This window comes from Lissotriton vulgaris, chromosome 10, assembly GCF_964263255.1.
Source record: "Lissotriton vulgaris chromosome 10, aLisVul1.2, whole genome shotgun sequence".
NCBI lineage: Eukaryota > Metazoa > Chordata > Amphibia > Caudata > Salamandridae > Lissotriton > Lissotriton vulgaris.
Window position 1 is genome coordinate 18,175,897 of NC_141698.1, and position 18,754 is coordinate 18,194,650.

Consider the following 18,754-nt stretch of genomic DNA (forward strand, 5'->3'; position numbering starts at 1 on the left):
TCACATCTGAGTATGCCCTTCCACGCTTATGGTGGACAAAACGATTCAGAAAAGGGGGTGGTGATGGACAGAGTATCTGAATTAAGCAGAACACTCCTACCCAGTCCAAAGATCAGGGCTTGATCCATCACCGTTTTTTAGCTCACTGCACCATCCCAGCTCAGAACCTGGCTACATGCAAATTAGTCTGTCCCTGGCCCAGTGCATCATGGGAACAGGGCAGACCAAACTACCAAGCCAATTCTTATACTGGGAAGGAAACAAGCTTCCGGGGACCGGTTTCTGGCATTTCAGCCATCTTCGGCCCGGCTTGCTTGAATCCTGATGGTGCAGTGAGCAAGGGACTCACATCTGAGTATACCCTTCCACGCTTATGGTGGACAAAACGATTCAGAAAAGGGGGTGGTGATGGATAGAGTATCTGAATTAAGCAGAACACTCCTACCCAGTCCAAAGATCAGGGCTTGATCCATCACCGTTTTTTAGCTCACTGCACCATCCCAGCTCAGAACCTGGCTACATGCAAATTAGTCTGTCCCTGGCCCAGTGCATCATGGGAACAGGGCAGACCAAACTACCAAGCCAATTCTTATACTGGGAAGGAAACAAGCTTCCGGGGACCGGTTTCTGGCATTTCAGCCGTCTTCGGCCCGGCTTGCTTAAATCCTGATGGTGCAGTGAGCAAGGGTCTCACATCTGAGTATACCCTTCCACGCTTATGGTGGACAAATTTGCATATAGCCAGGTTCTGAACTGGGGTGATGCAGTGAGCTAAAAAACAGTGATGGATTAAGCCCTGATCTCTTGACTGGGTAAGAGTGGTCTGCTTAATTCAGACACTCTGTTCATCACCCCCCCTTTTCTGTATCGTTTTTTGGCCACTACAGGTGTGGCAGGTTATACTCAGACATGAGTCCCTTGCTCACTGCACCACCAGGATTCAAACAAGCCGGGCCGACGACGGCTGAAATGCCAGAAACCGGTCCCCGGAAGCTTGTCTCCTTACCAGTAAAGAATTGGTTTGGTAGTTTGGTCTGCCCTGTTCCCATGAGGCACGGGGTCAGGCTAATTTGCATATAGCCAGGTTCTGAACTGGGGTGATGCAGTGAGCTAAAAAACGGTGATGAATTAAGCCCTGATCTCTTGACTGGGTAAGAGTGGTCTGCTTAATTCAGACACTCTGTTCATCACCACCCCCTTTTCTGTATCGTATTTGGCCACTACAGGTGTGGCAGGGTATACTCAGACATGAGTCCCTTGCTCACTGCACCACCAGGATTCAAGCAAGCCGGGCCGACGACGGCTGAAATGCCAGAAACCGGTCCCCGGAAACTTGTCTCCTTACCAGTGAAGAATTGGCTTGGTAGTTTGGTCTGCCCTGTTCCCATGAGGCACGGGGTCAGGCTAATTTGCATATAGCCAGGTTCTGAACTGGGGTGATGCAGTGAGCTAAAAAACGGTGATGGATTAAGCCCTGATCTCTTGACTGGGTAAGAGTGGTCTGCTTAATTCAGACACTCTGTTCATCACCACCCCCTTTTCTGTATCGTTTTTTGGCCACTACAGGTGTAGCAGGGTATACTCAGACATGAGTCCCTTGTTCACTGCACCACCAGGATTCATGCAAGCCGGGCCGAAGACGGCTGAAATGCCAGAAACCGGTCCCCGGAAGCTTGTCTCCTTACCAGTGAAGAATTGGCTTGGTAGTTTGGTCTGCCCTGTTCCCATGAGGCACGGGGTCAGGCTAATTTGCATATAGCCAGGTTCTGAACTGGGGTGATGCAGTGAGCTAAAAAACGGTGATGGATTAAGCCCTGATCTCTTGACTGGGTAAGAGTGGTCTGCTTAATTCAGACACTCTGTTCATCACCACCCCCTGTTCTGTATCATCCCATCTCTCTCCAGCAGGTACATTGATCACCAAAGTTATATTGGCACTTGTATTGTTGACCGAAACCTGCTGAATATACAAAGAACTTTGCAGTGTTTTTAAAACTCCTGCACTTGTACAAAACCGGTCCCCCCCCCCAAACTAAACTGGCCCCCTACCCTTCCAGTCTCCCTGGGAAACGCCTGCTTCTGCCCTTTCACTGCTTCTGTCCAGTCAGTACTCCTGCTCATGCTCGATCAACACTCCTGCTTCGTCAATTCCCCTGCCCCCTCCCTTCTCCTGGCCCGTCACTTCTCCTGGCCCGTCACTGCTCCTGGCCCGTCACTGCTCCTGCCCCATTCACTGCTCCTGCCCCATTCACTGCTCCTGCCCCGTTCACTGCACCTGCCACGTTCACTGCACCTGCCCCGTTCACTGCTCCTGTCCGTTCATCTCTCCTGCCGGTTACCACTCCTGCTTATGCCTAATCACCGCTCCTGTCCCATTACTTCTACTGCTTCGTTACTTCTCCTGCCCCGTCACCTCTCCTGCCCCTCACCTCTCCTGCCCATCACCTCTCCTGCCAATCCATCACCTGCCTGTCATGTGACCTGCCTGTCACTTCTTGTGCCCGGTCACCCCTCCTGCCCTGTTGCTTCTCCTTCCATGTCACCTCTCCTGCCTCGTCGCCTCTCCTGCCCGTCACTTCTCCTGCCCCGTTTACTGCTCCTGCCCCATTAACTGCTCCTGCCACGTTCACTACCCCTGCCCCGTTCACTGCTCCTGCCCCGTTCACTGCTCCTGCCCTGTTCACTGCTCCTGCCCAGTTCACTGCTCCTGCCCGTTCACTGCTCCTGCCCCATTCACTGCTCCTGTCCGTTCACCGCTCCTGTCCGTTCACCGCTCCTGCCCGGTTACCACTCCTGCCCGGTTACCACTCCTGCTCATGTCTAATCACTGCTCCTGCCCCATTACTTCTACTGCTTCGTCACCTCTCCTGCCCGTCACCTCCCCTGCCCCATCATCTCTCCTGCCCCGTCATCTCTCCTGCCCCGTCATCTCTCCTGCCCCGTCATCTCTCCTGCCCCGTCACCTCTCCTGCCCAGTCACCTCTCCTGCCCTTCACTTCTCCTGCCCGGTCACCTCTCCTGCCTAGTTACCTCTCCTCCCCAGTCACCTCTCCTTTCCTGTTGCCTCTCCTGCCCAGTCACCTCTCCTTTCCTGTTTCCTCTCCTGCCCCGTCACTGCTCCTGGCCCATCACTTTTCCTGCCTCGTCACATTTCCTACCCTGTCACTTTTCCTGCCCCGTCACCGCTCCTGTCCATTCACAGCTCCTGCCCGTTCACTGCTCCTGTCCGGTCAGCACTCCTGCCCGATCACCGCTCTAGCCCCATCACTTCTCCTGCCCCGTTCACTGCCCCTATCCATTCACTTCTCCTGCCAGTTACCGCTCCTGCCCATGCCTAATCACCTCTCCTGCCCCTTCACTTCTCCTGCCCCATCAGTTCTCCTGCCCCGTCACCTCTCCTTTCCTGTCACCTCTCCTCTCCCGTCACTGCTCCTGACACGTCAATTCTCCTGCCCCGTCACTTCTCCTATCCGGTACTTCTCTTGCCCGTCACTTCTCCAGCCTGTCACTTCTCCTGCCCGTTACTTCTCCTTCCCAGTCACCTCTCCTGCCCTAGTACCTCTCCTTTCCTGTCTTCTCTTCTGTCCAGTCACTGCTCCTGCCCAGTTCACTCTGTGTACAACATTGACAAATTACACAAGGTGTCAAGTTCCCCACAACACTCTGTTAGGGGAAAGCTCCTCTGTAATCACCAACTCCGATCTCACTGACACTTGATATGCTAAAGGCAGAGGACGTACGCATTGTCATTGGAAAGGGGATAATCTGCCTCAATCGGAATGACAATGGGCCTGCCCTCGATCTTTGCGGGCTCAGGGAGGGGCTGCTGCAGCCTCTGGAGTTCAACAGAGAAGTGCGAGCAGCCCCTGGAAGCTGAAAGAAAAAAGTTATCGTTTAAAGTAGGACTATTCTTGCCGTCCCGGGATGCTTTTTTTAAAAATAAGAAGTAGGGGAACGGACTGAAATCATTTTTAGAAGTAGGGGCACGCCGTGCCCTTCCGTCCCAGCCCACTTCTATCACTGTGTATGACATTGTATTCATCTGTTTAACATTTGTGATTTTTAGTTTATTATGATATGAATTTTCTGCCTGTCCTTTGGCTCTCAGAGAAAGGATAGGTGGTAGGATCACCAGAAGTAACTATTCCACACTGCTAAGGATGCCAGAAAACCAGACAGCCATGTGGCTAGACAATGAAAACTACAGAAGGTGTGAAGTTCCAACACATGAAATAACAAATAAACACACTTGTTCCACATCCCAGCTGCCTGTGTCGCGAGAGTCAAATGCATGGTATAGTTGAGAGCGTAAAATGTCTTTTACTGAAGAATCGACACAGGAGTTTGCTGGTTTTTAATGAATCTGAACAACTTTTTTTCCACACAATGTGATTCGAGTGACTGGGGATCTAAGGAAACACTGAGGCCCTGGTTTTAAATGAGTCAGAATTCCTAGTTCTGTGTTATTTACCATACCCAGTAATTACTAGGTGCGATAAAGACCTCGCCTTTTGTTAATTTTAGTCAGTAAAATTTTCATCAGTTCAAGCCGCCAGGAATTTACAAGGAGAAAAGTGTATGCTATTTACTGTAACCTGCTGATATATTAGAGCAGGAAAAAACAAAATCACCATGTTACATACAAAAACTCAAATAATGCAATAATTACTGCATCCCAAAAATTCTAAACACATAGGTGTCCGTTTATTTCAGGTGCGGTGATTTAAACATCCAACTTGTACCACTCATAATCAATCCCCGAGTCAGGAACACAGTATCACCAGCACAAAGTGGTCATATTTGAGAGACAATAAGCTTGTCACATTTTAGGATTTCTTTTCCAGCATGCAGTTGCCTCTTCGTGATCAGAACACACTTAAGGAAAGTTTACTTCATTGAAAGCATCGAAAAATGCAAAATCTTGACCTGGTGTATTTCACAACTTTTGGGACTGAATGCCCCCAAAAAGAAAAAAATAATCCTAACAAATTAGCATCTACTGCAATCTGAGACCTTCTAACTTAACAAATCCTTGTTTTAATTCGAAAGGGGAAAAATATTGGAGACTGATTAGTCTCCATCACCAGCATGTGGGGCCTGTAATCGGTGACAGGACACTTCAAATGCGGCAATTGCCTGCCATGTAACTATATTATGAACATAAAATTCTGTATAATTAATGAATGAAAATTAGAATTAAGTCCTCTGTCTAACGGTGTTACCGAGAATGTTGTTATTGCATTGAATGCCCTTGTGGATTCCACTATATAGGCAAGACAACCCTGAAAATTCAGTGTAGGACTCTACAGCTCCAATCAAGGATTGGCTGCGATGTGTAGAATGCACCATTGATTGAACAATATAAAACTTTTTAGCATTCCCAAAATGAGATGAAATAGTAGGGGCTTGAAACTGAAATGCTCAGCCCGAAGGCATAATTGATAAGCCGCTCAATTTCAAAGAAAACAAATGGATCTGGTTAGCCAATACACTCGCCAAGGGTCTCAACTCGACTGTTGAATAGTTCTCTCAAAAAACTGTTTCATTGTCCCCTTCCATATATGATACTGCGGTGCTACTGTATCCCCTTAAGTGCTGCCTCGGTGCATTGGCCGACGGCAGCACTACCTCCCCAGTGCTGCGCAGACCATTGGACGTCCATTCAGCACTAGTTCCAATGGACAGCGCAGCACTGGGGAGGAATGTTTAATAGCATCTATGAGGGTATAAACATATTTGTTGTTTTTGTTTATATTTGCTTTTTGTAAATAATCACATATCCATTTATATTGATAGACATTTTCCATTTGAAAGTGCTGCATTTAGAATTTATTTTTTAAAATCTCTATCTATTACCCCAAGGTGATGCTTATCCTAAACTTGTCCGTGTTCTACTACCCTAGTATGGCTCATTTATATACAAGGCCACAATCATTATTTTAATCACTTTCTTTTAATTTGAAAGCAATATATTTACTAAAAATATTTTCCTGCTCCTTTTATTGAATTACATTGGAGTTTTTCCCATGCTACTTTAATATATTGTTTATTTAATATCTTGTGCCATTACTCCAATATGGTGCTAGCTTTAGACTCAACCATTTATTCACCATTCTCACATAGCGCCCACTTACAAACAAGGTTGCAATTTCTATTTGCTGTCCAATGTATTGACAGTTCATTACACATTCTACTATCTTTTTTTTTAGTAGCTTTCATAAACAACATTAGCTTTCCATTTTATTGACCCCATTGAGTTGAACATTTAATGTTGCCTTAAGTATTTTATGTATTTTTATCTTTATATAGTATTTTGCTACTTCATGATAGCAGTCATCATTACATCTTCCCCTATTTTTTCACCTCTCCATGATGGTGCTCAGTAACAAATGAGGTTTTAATTATCACCTTAGTAATTTATATTTTTCAAAAGTTCATTTTTTTTGGCTACATGAGCATTTTATTCGGAGCATTATTGAAACTGGCACATTCACCAATGTACCTTTTTAAGCTTTGAATTGGTGAATAAACACACATTCAATGCAAAATGGTGCTTGCAATCTATACTGTTTTTTTCCACCTCCGCGTTATGTCCTGATGCAGCTTTTGCATGCAACACCTAACTGCAAGCAACTGCGCACTCTGGCACCTTGCAGTTAGCTGATTTGTCTGCTACTGTTTTTAACACGGCGAGATGCTGTTTGTCAACACTGTTTTGTTTGTTTGTTTTCTTTTGATTATTAGATGAGATTCTTCCAGATTAATACTTTTAACAACACATTCCCATTTTTATTTCTGTACAGTACAACTGTCTATTCACTACTCAAAAAAATTGCAGTTGATAAGCTTTTTATGCTAACAAAATTTTACAGGTTAACTTTTTTTACACTTTACAGTCCTCCTTAGGTCTTTTCATTCTTAAAGGTTTAGAGTAACATTTAGCCTACCTGACTAATACTTTATTCTGTGCCCACAATTTATGACTTAGAAACTTTTGGTATTGTGCAGATTCAAGATATATGTATATTTATATTTTTTTTTATATTGCTGCCTTGCATGTTTTGTTCTCACATGTACCACTAGGTAGCTACATAAACTTACCGCCTTCCAGTACTGCAAAAGAACAACACTACAAATCTACCACATCTTTTTCAGGGACAGAACTTTGCATGTGCATTGCCAGATTAATACTTTTTGTGGTTCTTCACAGGTTGTGATTTGGCGTACCCCAATGCATGTTATGTATTTTTTCAATTGTTGTCAATTTTTCCTGTTTTGTACCTTAATGTTTCTTATTTTGTTTTACGTTTTAGGGTCCTATTCAAATTTCTCTGTCCTGAAGATGGTCTCACAGTTTTAATCTACTTGGAGTCCGAAATGTTGATCTGTTTCCCTAAATCAACCTTTACATTTGAGATCAAAATCACACATGTACACTAGACTTAATTGGTTGATTTTCAATAATGCAAGTACCATTTTCAGAAACTCTTTTGAAAATACTTTGCGATATTGTTGCTTCACAAAACATATGTGATCCTGAATGAACATTGTATTAATCTGTTTGACATTAGTGATTTTTTTTTGTATTGAAAAAAACCACTATTGAAGAAACATAAGGGAAACAATACGTATGTTAATATTTTAGAAATATATATGTCATTAGTACTAAAAAAACAATAGTCTTACTTCAGTATAAAAATCATTTACATTATTAATCTAGCACTGAGTGCACTGTTCAATACATTTTCAGATTTTGATTGATTCCCTTGATTGGATCTTTGTGACCAATCATCTATGTATATTGAAAAGATTTTTAAACAATTCCTTCAAGATTTGTTTTGTTGTTCGTGGATGAGGAGGAACATACAAAGGCTAAAGAAACCCAAAAGGGCTTTTGTGGACTGCCTTGGACTGTACACAGACAGGATAGGATTTTGCATATAATAGTACACACTGGTCAAGTAGGCCATCAAAAAGAACGTAAGACAACATCTAAAGTTGATTTGAATCGAAATTTGCCTAGCTTTGGTAACGGTAAGTTTCAATTCTATTAAGGACACGGAGGCGAGGATTATGCTAGATCTTCCTTCGCTTTATTAACATAAAGACTCCACAGCAGCTTAGGAAAAGATATAATAAGAACAAAAATGCTTTAAACATAAAGCATTAACGTAATGTTCAACAAAAAATAAACAACAACTCCCAAGAGTCTCTTGCGTAACAATAGTCCATAGTCCTTTTACTCTGTCCATCATCACTATATAACCGGACTTCTCATCATCTTCCTCCTCTTTCTTCGCGCAGATCACGCTTGAGCCTCATTGGTCCTGCTTAGCACCGTCGTTGCCTGTCAAAAAAGGAACAGCGTCAGCGAGGTGGCCCAGGAATGTGACAACAAGGCGAGGAGCATTCAGTGATTAACACAGTACTGACAATGTAAAGGAAAACGCTTTACTTACTGCCATACGGGTGGGTAGAGACACCACTGTGGCCCGGGTGGGATAATCCTCGCCTCCGTGTCCTTAATAGAATTGAAACTTACCGTTACGTAAGCTAGGCAAATTTCGATTCTATGTCAGGACCGGAGGCTTCAGATTATGCTAGTTTAAAGCTTACTTACCACCAACTGAGCCAAATCCACCACCGGCTTAAAATAAAACCTCTTGAAGGTGGAATCCGAGGACCAATCCGCCGCGCGCATGAGGTCCTCCAGACGAGCACCCACCGAGAATGCCTTAGAGGCCATGGCCCCCCTGGCGGAGTGTGCTCCAAAAAGAGAGGTATTGATGCCTGCTTCTTGCATGACCCATCGCACCCACCGAGCAATAGTAGGGGAGGAGACAGCTTTGTGTGGCTTCCGCAGGGCAATCAACAACTGACGCTCGCCCGGAGGGCGCAGATCCAAGGTCAGGTCCTCATATGCTTTGAGGCATTGCACGACACACAACTTAGGAGTGTCAGTAAAGGCTGGATAAGAAATGGAACGCGACGACGTCTTAGTACGCCGGCCCACGGTGAAAGTAACCCCATCCGGGGAAAAAATGCGTGCAGAGACATCCAGCGAGCGCACGTCCGAGACGCGCCTACAAGAAACCAGACATAACAACATGGCTAACTTCGCCGACAGCTCCTTAAGAGACAGATAAAAATTGGCTGGCCACGACAGGAACAAATTCAGAACCAAATTGACGTCCCAAAGGACGGAGTACCTGGGTTCTGGCGGCAGTGCGAGGCGAACAGCCCGCAGAAGCCGACACACAAAAGGATGTTCCCCTACCGGGTGGCCATCGATGTTATCATGGCCCGCAGAAATCGCCGACCGGATAGCATTGATCGTCCTATACACTAGACCCTTGTCGGCCAAATGCGCCAGGAAATTCAGCACGGGAACAAGGCCTGCGAACACGGGATCCAGATCCCTTCGTAAACACCAACGCATCCACTTAAGCCAAGCGGATCTGTAACGCTTCGTCGTACTGTCGGCCCATGCTTTGGAGAGCAAGTGCTCAGCCGACCCCGAAAGGCCCGGGAGCGCCCAGCGTCTCCTGAGAGCCCCCACGCCACAAGGAGGAGAGTGTTCTGCACGACGAGAGGGTGAGGTTCCTGATCCGGGTTCGTCAGGAGCAGAGGAAACAGGGGGAGTAGGATTGGAAAATCCCAAGAAAGTTCCAGAAGAACCGGAAACCATACTTGAGACCTCCACAGCGGTGTAACCAACACCAGTTCCGCACCCTGGCGGCGTATTTGAGCCGCCGTTCGCATGATCATGGAGAACGGGGGAAACGCGAACGGCTGTTCCCGACTCCAATCCTGCAAGAACGCGTCCGTGGCCTCCGCTAGAGGGTCCGGCCTCCAGCTGTAAAACCGCGGCAGCTGGTGGTCGAGACGGGACGCAAAGAGGTCCACCGAGAAGGGACCCCAAAGGGAGTGCAGCCACCGGAAGACTTCCGGATCCAGTTTCCACTGGCTGGCGTCCCTGAGATGTCGAGAGTGCCAATCCGCTACCTGATTGCACTGGCCTGGCAGATACTCCGCCGTCACCGCAATGTGACGAGACAGGCAATAATCCCAGAAATCCTTCGCTAAATCCGCCAAGGCGCGGGAACGAGGACCTCCTAGGTGGTTCACATACCGAACCGCCGAAATATTGTCCATCCGTAACAGGACACAAGCCTTGACCGAGTCTTTGGTCCAACAGCGAACTGCGAAGGAGCCTGCAAGGAGCTCCAAACAATTGATATGCAATTGTTGTTCTTCTGACGACCAGGCGCCGCCGGTGGAAAAATCCCCGCACCGGGCGCCCCAGCCCGACCTGCTGGCGTCGGACTCTATGATCAGGTCCGGAGCCGAACCGAAGATCGCTCGCCCATTCCATGCCTCCATGTGAGACAGCCACCATGACATTTCCTCCTTCACTTCGTCCGTGAGGGGAACCCACTGGTCGTAACACATCCCCCGGCGCAGATGCTGCGCCTTCAAGCGTTGCAGAGCCCTGTAGTGCAGCGGGCCCGGGAAAATCGCCTGGATGGAGGACGAGAGAAGGCCCACCACCTTGGCGATATGACGCAGTGACGTACGCTCTCTTGCGATCGTCTGCCGAAGCAGGTGGCGAATCTTCGCGACCTTCCGACCCGGCAGGCTCAAGACCGCCTGTACCGAGTCCACCACGAAACCCAAAAAGGTGATCTGCTGAGTGGGAACCAAAACCGACTTGGAGCCGTTGATGACGAACCCTAGTCTCTGAAGCAGGCCGACAGCTTGACGCAGCTGGCCCGCCAACACCTCCGGGCACTGCCCCATGAGGAGGATGTCGTCTAAGTATACAAGCATCCGGACCCCCTGACTTCTGAGAAACTCCACCACCGGGTGGAGGACCTTCGTGAAGCACCACGGGGCCGAAGAAAGACCGAACGGCAGGGCGGTGAATTCGAACACCTTGTCGTCCCACAGGAATTGCAGGAAACGACGATGAGGGGGGTGGATGGGAACGACCAAGTAGGCATCCTTGAGATCCAGTCGTACCATCCAATCCCGAGGCAGGAGCACGTCTCGAAGGAGGTGGATCCCCTCCATCTTGAAGTGACGGTAGACCAACCACCCATTGAACTCTTTGAGATTGATCACCGGCCTCTTGCCCCCGTCCGTCTTGTCCACTAGGAAGACGTTGCTGAGGAACCCATGTGGGTGGCGCGTTGATAGACGGATGGCTCCCTTGCGCAGCAAGTCTGAGACCTCTTCGTCTATCAATCGCGCGTCGGATTCTGAAAAAACCATCGGGCGCGGGGGCCTCGCCTGAGTTGGCTGGTCGTAAAACTCGATATGGAAACCTCTTACAGTTTGCAAAACCCAAGCGTCGGCAGTGAGCAGTTCCCACTCCCCGTAAAAGCTTGCCAGCCGCCCCCCAATCGGAACTTGATCCAAGCAAAGTACACTTACCGGGGGCATTTCCTTGTCCGGAGTTCTTCTTGAACCCTCTGCCACCATAGCGCTGTCCCCTCGTGGGGTAGAAGTTGGTGTAGTTGGCTGAGGTCTGGTACTGACCTCTTCCGGAGCCTTGTCCTCGGTTGTTGGTCTGCTGACCACGGCCGATCGCGCGGCCCCTGCCGCGACCGGCCCCTCCAGAAAAACGCTGGTGGAAGACCTTCTTGATGCTGGACTGAGCCTTGTCCAGCGACGTGAACGTATTCACGAACTTTCCCAGCTCGCGGATGAAAGGCTCACCGAAGAGGCCACCCTGGGCCACGGCACCTGCCTCCGACGAGGCCAGGTCTCCCAGCTTCGGATCCAGCTTGATAAGGAGCGAACGCCGCCTCTCCGTGGACAGGGCACAGTTGGCGTTGCCCAAAAATACGATCACCCTCTGGGCCCAGTTGGAGAGCACCTCCGGCGAAATGGCAGTGCCATTCACTCGAGCCTCCTCCGCCATATCGAGGATCTTCGTGGCGGGCCCGACCGCATCCAACAACTTGTCCTGGCAAGCCCGCCAGGACCGGTCGATCCCCTTCCTGGGGTCCTTCATGAATTTCGCCAGGAAGGTGGCCATCTTGGGGTCCAACTCTGGTGTCATGGCCACTTTCCCTTCCAGGGTAGGCCGAGGGCATTCCCCACACAGGCAACCCCTCGCCTCCTTTTCTAGGGGCTTGCGCAGCCTGCCCGCGACAAACTTCGCCACCGTCTCCCCCGGGGCCCAGGCCGCGGATCGGGGGTGGACGATCTCGTCCGGGTCCAGCATGCCCGACTCGTCTCGGGGCATCTCCTTCGCTGAAGGTGTCGGAAGCCAAGAACGGGTTGACTCCCCGTCGTCATCCGAGTCCGGAGAGTCGTAGATCGGGGAGGCGGGCGCCGTAGACACGTCGCCCGAAGTGCCAGGATCCACCAAGGGTGCAGGGGGCACCGCCGTCGCCTTGGGCAGGAAGGCGTCACGAAGCCGCTCGAAAGCGCCCCTGTCCACGCCTTGGGCCTCTGATGAAGGTCCCTCCCCACGAGGTCTCTTCGGAGCGGGTGGCAACCCGCCGGACGTCCCCGGGAGTTCGGGGGACGGAGGCACCTGCGCCGCTGCCAGCTTCGCGCACTCCTCCACGATGCGGGCGTAAAGGCGGTCCTCCATGGGCCCTACCACCTCCGTCACGCAACGATAGATGGAGTTGTCTACCGCCTGATAGAACTCATCATCCTGCAGATAGGGGCAGGCTTCCTCATCGTATTCCCCTTCCATCTCGGAACCAAGGGCAAATGCGGGGCACCCAAGAGGGCGGCAACCGAGAAAGTTCTCGAATGTGGGCAGGCCAAGCGGCTGCGATCACGTTTTGGGCCAGCTGACGTGGCAGGTGGGCTGCACCAACCCCCAAGCGCGCAGACCCTCCTCGCCGGGACCGGGTCTACGTACCCCTCAAGCGCGCTAGGCCACACACGGGTAAAGAGGTGCACAGATCTCGCCCGAAGGCGATTCACGCGGTCAGAACCGCCATACAGACCCCAGAGGGCGTCAAAAGTGGGCAAAAGTACTGACCCGGATCACCAGGTGTCAGAGGGGTACGCGAGGATCGGCCCCCGCGCAAGCAGACCCTACGGCGTGGCTCCTCGCACTGCGGAGGCGCGCCGGCGGGTCGGCGAGACGACAGGCCGCCCCCTTGCGGTCTATGTACACACCGCACACAAGTGGGAATAAAGTCGCGTAGGAACGAAGAACGTTCCCGCAACTGGGGACTCTGTAAGGAAATAAACCATGCAAGGAGTCCCCCCAAAGATCGTACACAAGACAATCAATCACAATGAAAAGGTAACAAATAGAAAAGCACTTATCTGGCTGCGGGAGCAGCGAAGAAAGAGAGGAGGAAGATGATGAGAAGTCCGGTTATATAGTGATGATGGACAGAGTAAAAGGACTATGGACTATTGTAAAAGGACTATGAGACTCTTGGGAGTTGTTGTTTATTTTTTGTTGAACATTACGTTAATGCTTTATGTTTAAAGCATTTTTGTTCTTATTATATCTTTTCCTAAGCTGCTGTGGAGTCTTTATGTTAATAAAGCGAAGGAAGATATAGCATAATCTGAAGCCTCCGGTCCTGACATAGAATCTGTGCTGGCCTGTGTAATGACAAATTCCCAGAACCTAGGTTTGAAGATTCTTAGTAGGGATCAACAGGGCCTCCTGAAAGCAATACATGGTCTAGCTTCATGGATACTTGACTCTGCCAAACACCCACTTCTTTCTGAGAGATCCCAGTGTGAGCTTATATCATGTGCTGCAAAAAGGATCTTACTAGACAGACAACTTTGTCAGGGAATAAAAGGATAGGTGTCTCGGAATCCTCAACCACAATGTTTTGTCTAGACAAGGCATTGGCAAGAATATTCTGTATGCCTGGAATGTGAATAATATAAAAATCATTCTGTGAAAAGAAGTAGGCCTAGCGAGGTTGTCTGCTGTTTCTACATTGCATGTACTGCAAACATTGGAGGTTTCACTGGTGCACCCAAACCTCAAACGGTTTTTCTGCTCCCATTAAAACATGCTGCCACTCCATTGGGCTTTCTTTTCGCAACCTTAAGGCTGAAACCTCCTTTCTTGTTCTTACCAATTTATCTGCTGCATTCAATATTGTTAACCATGTTATTTGTACGAGCATTTTCAAAGAATGTATGGGCACCAATGCTATTCAGCCTGTATTTAGATGGAGTCCTGATGACACGCAGCATTACCTCAATATCTCTTTGCTTAACGATGTACATTTCTTTGCTCTCACACTGAAGACAGTACAACATTTGATGACTGCTCAACATCTGCATACTAAATCCTAAGTCTGAGTTCCTCCTTATTTCACTGTCTCATTGCAATACACTGGTACAATCCTGAATTGACTCCTGTAATAGTCTGAGCTGCTAACCTATTATCATGGGCATTGCAAAATCGATAGTGTCATTCTGGATTAAGATCTCAAACTTAAATCTCAAATCAAATCCATGTCCAAGAATGCACAGCTCCAATTGAAGGGGATGTATCATTCATCACAGTCAAAGCTCTAAAGACCTTAATTGAACCCCTAGTGTTGGCCATAATTGATTATGGTAACCCTCTCTTGGCTGACCCTCCCATAGCTTACCTTGCACCTCTCAAAGCAGTACTTCATGCGGTTTGTTTTGTCAGTGGAAGCAGCAAATTTGACCACAACACTGATCCTACATATGCTTCAACTGCTCACCATCAAAGTTACATTCCTAATTAAGGCAGCATGTATCATGCACTAGTTTATCCACATAGCCACTTCTCTATGCCAGACTAACAAACTGATCCTGTCAGGTCACCTACGTCTGTTTAGCACAAAAACACTTCTTCTAGAACTGCCTCCATTCGTAAAAGAACGCACAATGACGCAGTCCACCTCAAGCTAAATACTTGAGGGCCAAGCGCTCACATCCAAGAACTGAATACTTTTCCTCACATGAGTTCAGGACAAGAGTGAGATAAAAAATGGGATGCTCTAAATTGTCTTCCTCCTGAAACTGAAGTAGAACAACTCCTACAGGAAAATTGGAAATGTCAGTAACAGCAGTGAATTTTCTGAATGGATCTGGGTGCCGGTTGGGTGAATGGCTTCTTGAGATTGGCAACAACCCCCTGGGCTTTGTAAGCCATAAAAACCTTTAACCCTTTATTTTTTATTTATTTTTTAAAGACCTTTATTGTACAAATCCGAAATAACACAGCAAAAAGCCTACAACCCCCGGGGCCGGCCGCATTAAAATTTCTATTCAATACTTTCGGATTAACACAGCCCTTCAGCCGACAACCCGGGGGTCCGGCGGCATGGTAGAGTAAGGTGTGTACAGATCAGGCAATTCGTGTTCCGGATAACCTATAGGTCTATGTTTTGTTTCATATAAACACTCATTATCAAATAAGAAACTAACAGTGAACATACAGTGTAGAAGAAACGTTATTTAGGGCACAATACAAGTCCAGTCGTTCAGGTGACACCTTTTACTTGTGGGTAGACACATGTCTCTTATATCGTCAAGTTTAGTGTGGAACATACATTTGAGTGGGCATGCCAATCTGAGTGCCTCATTGGTTTAGGTAAGCAGGCCTCATATACCCCACCTGCCTGTATTACGTGCCTTTGGCTGTCGCTCAAGTCTCTGAGTCTATCTACCCCACCTCACCCTGTCTCACTCTTCATCATCGTCTTCGTCTGATTGTTCGTCCTCCTGCAGTGGTTCGCAGATCTCCCCCCTGAAGACGTTCCATTGGGTCCATATCTTGTTCCATCTGCGTGGGCTTGCCCTTGCTGTATAAACCGCCCGTTCCGTAATCATCACCCTATCCATGTTCGTACACCACTGTGTTAACGTGGGGGCATCTGCTGCACCCCATTTCTGAGCTATGTCTCTTTTCGCTATTAGCATGCCTATCGTTGACCAGGTTTGACCATGTCTGGTGAGATCGTTCGGTTCCCATATGTTCAACAGGCATTTACGTGGCTCAGGGATAAGGGATAGCTCCATTGTTTGGGATATGGTGCACATTATTTGCCTCCAATACTCTATTATACGAGGACATTCCCATATTGTATGCATAAACGTTCCCTCTTCCCCACACCCGCGTAGACAGTAGGGGTGTTGTGCCCGCTGTATTTTATGTAGAGTCGTTCTCGTGTAATACACCCTGTGTAGGATCTTAAGTTGCACTAGACGGAACTTAGCCGATATGCCCACCTCCTTCGGAGAAGCCAGTGCCTCGTTTCATTCCAAATCATCCATGTCTCCTACTTCTGCTACCCATTTCTCTCACAGCTTTAATGTAGGGTCCGGAAGGTTGTTGATCAATTTGCGATATGTGAGCGATGTGGCTCGTTGCTGCATATAGTCCGTGAGCAGGCGGTCTTCCAGGGGGGATGCCTCTGGGACCTCCGAGTCAGGTGGTATGGCTGTAAGCAGTGCATGCCTAATCTGCACATATCTATATGATTCAGTCGCTCTTAACTCGTATTGCTGTCGCAGCTGAGTAAAGGGGATCACCGCTCCCTTGTCCCATAGGTCTCCCACCGTTGATATACCGATGTTGTCCCATTGTGTGAAACCCTTACTGTGCCTCAATCGCCAAGAAGGCTTTTGTGTCCCATAGTGGGGTGAGCTTGGTGATTCGTCCTTTCCACCCTAATTTAGCCTGTGCTGTTTACCACAATATGATTGTAAGTTTTGTGGATCCCACCATCTTGTTTGCTAGGCTTTTGTCGTATAGAGTTGCTAGCATACTGTTGTTACCCAACTGCGACCTGTCGGCCTTATATGCTGGGTCGTCCTGGGGAGCGTGAAGCCAGTGGTTGAGGGTCTTTAATTGTGCCGCCCAGTAATACAATTGTAGGTTCGGCAATGCGATCCCTCCTTCATACCAACTCCTTTTCATTTTAGCCTGCGCTATGCGTGCCGGGCGATTGCTCCAGAGCAGGTTGGAAACCAACTCTGATACCTGCCTGAAGTACCTGGGTGGTATCGGGTAAGGCGTAATATCTAGGACATAGAGAAATCTTGGTAGCGCCATCATTTTGTAGAGTGCCGCTCTACCCAATAGTGTCAAAGGTAATGTCGCCCAATATTTAACATCGTGTTTCAACCGTTCTAACAGTGGTTTCAGATTCTTGTCAAAGAATTCCTATGGGTCCCCGGTGACGTGTATGCCTAGGTACTTGAAAGAGGTCCCCTCTAGTCCTGGAGGACAGTCAGGACCAAGATCGGGGGGGCGGTCCCCGTAGCACATACAGCTCAGATTTTGCCCAGTTTATGGTGTAGCCCGAGGTTTTCCCCTGTGTATCACAGAGAGCCAGGAGTTCCGGTATGCCTCGGTCCGGGTCTGTCAGGTATACTAGCATATCATCTGCGTAGAGTGAGAGACGATCTTCCCACCCCTCCGCCCAGGTGATCCCTCGCAGTAGGGGGGTCGAGCGTATCAATGTTGCCAGAGGTTCTAAGGCTATTGCAAAGAGTAGCGGCGATAAGGGGCAGCCCTGTCGGGTGCCTCTCGCTAGGGGGAACGTAGGGGAAATATGACCGTTTGGCACGACCTGGGCTATGGGATTGGTGTACAGCAGCCGAACCCATGCTATAAAGTTAGGACCAAACCCCATGTGAGACAGGACCTCAAAAAGGTATTGCCATTCCACCATATCAAAGGCCATTTTCGCATCGAGTGCCAGTATGACCGCTGGAGCGGGTTGCGACGGTGCTCTAGCCAACACCCCATGTTGTCAAGAATTCCTGTCATGCGAGGGGAGGAAAACGGACTACATCTCCCAAGATGCTTAGCGGTTGAGAGGTTATGTAAACAGGAGAGCTGTTACATAACTCAAGGAAAACACGCCCTTATGTAAACAGGAGAGCTGTTACATAACTCAAGGAAAACACGCCCTTATGTAAACAGGAGAGCTGTTACATAACTCAAGGAAAACACGCCCTTATGTAAACAGGAGAGCTGTTACATAACTCAAGGAAAACACGCCCTATAAAGGGAGGAACCGGGAGGTACAACGCTGTCGGATATTGTGTTTACACCGACGTACCTGCTTCGTGAAGAGCAGCGTTCCGGAGTGGTGCTCCAGTAAGGCAAGAACGGAGGTAGGTCGAGTCGTTACTCCCTGGGCCGTGTCTTGCCCCATCGTCACCTGTGAAGGACCCGGAAGCTCTACCGGTCAACCATTGAGCTTCGCTTTTTGACTCGGCTGAGTCAAAGCGCAGTGGCGCTTATGCTGGTTGGAGTTGTAACTCCCAGCCCGACCGGAGATACAGGGACTGCCAGCTGTAACGCACACCATCAGGTGTTTGCCGCGTTACAGACTCGGAAGTCCCCAGGATCGATCGAGCGGCTGCTCTCGGTTCAGTCTTCTTGCTTTTGATTGGGGTATCGGTGACGCATCACCAGGAGGTGACTCCGCGTCCCGGTGCAGTCTGAGGAAGAGGTTGAGCGGCTGCTCCCTTCAGGTAGAGACCCCGGCTGAGTGTTTCCCTGACTCCTCGATTCTCCCCAACACTCTTCGTGCCCCTCACAGCCTACCGATTGGCATTGTCGGCCATTTAATTTCTGCCCTCTGTTGGCATACGCCGGGATCGGCGTATATGCAGAGGACGGTTAGGACCATCCGTGCTGTGGGCTGATAACGTACTTAGCCTGGAGGATTCCAGTGACTATAACTTTTGTTTACTCTTTGTATTATTTGTGCCTTCATTAAAATAACTAACCCTTCACAAGTGGTTGCGT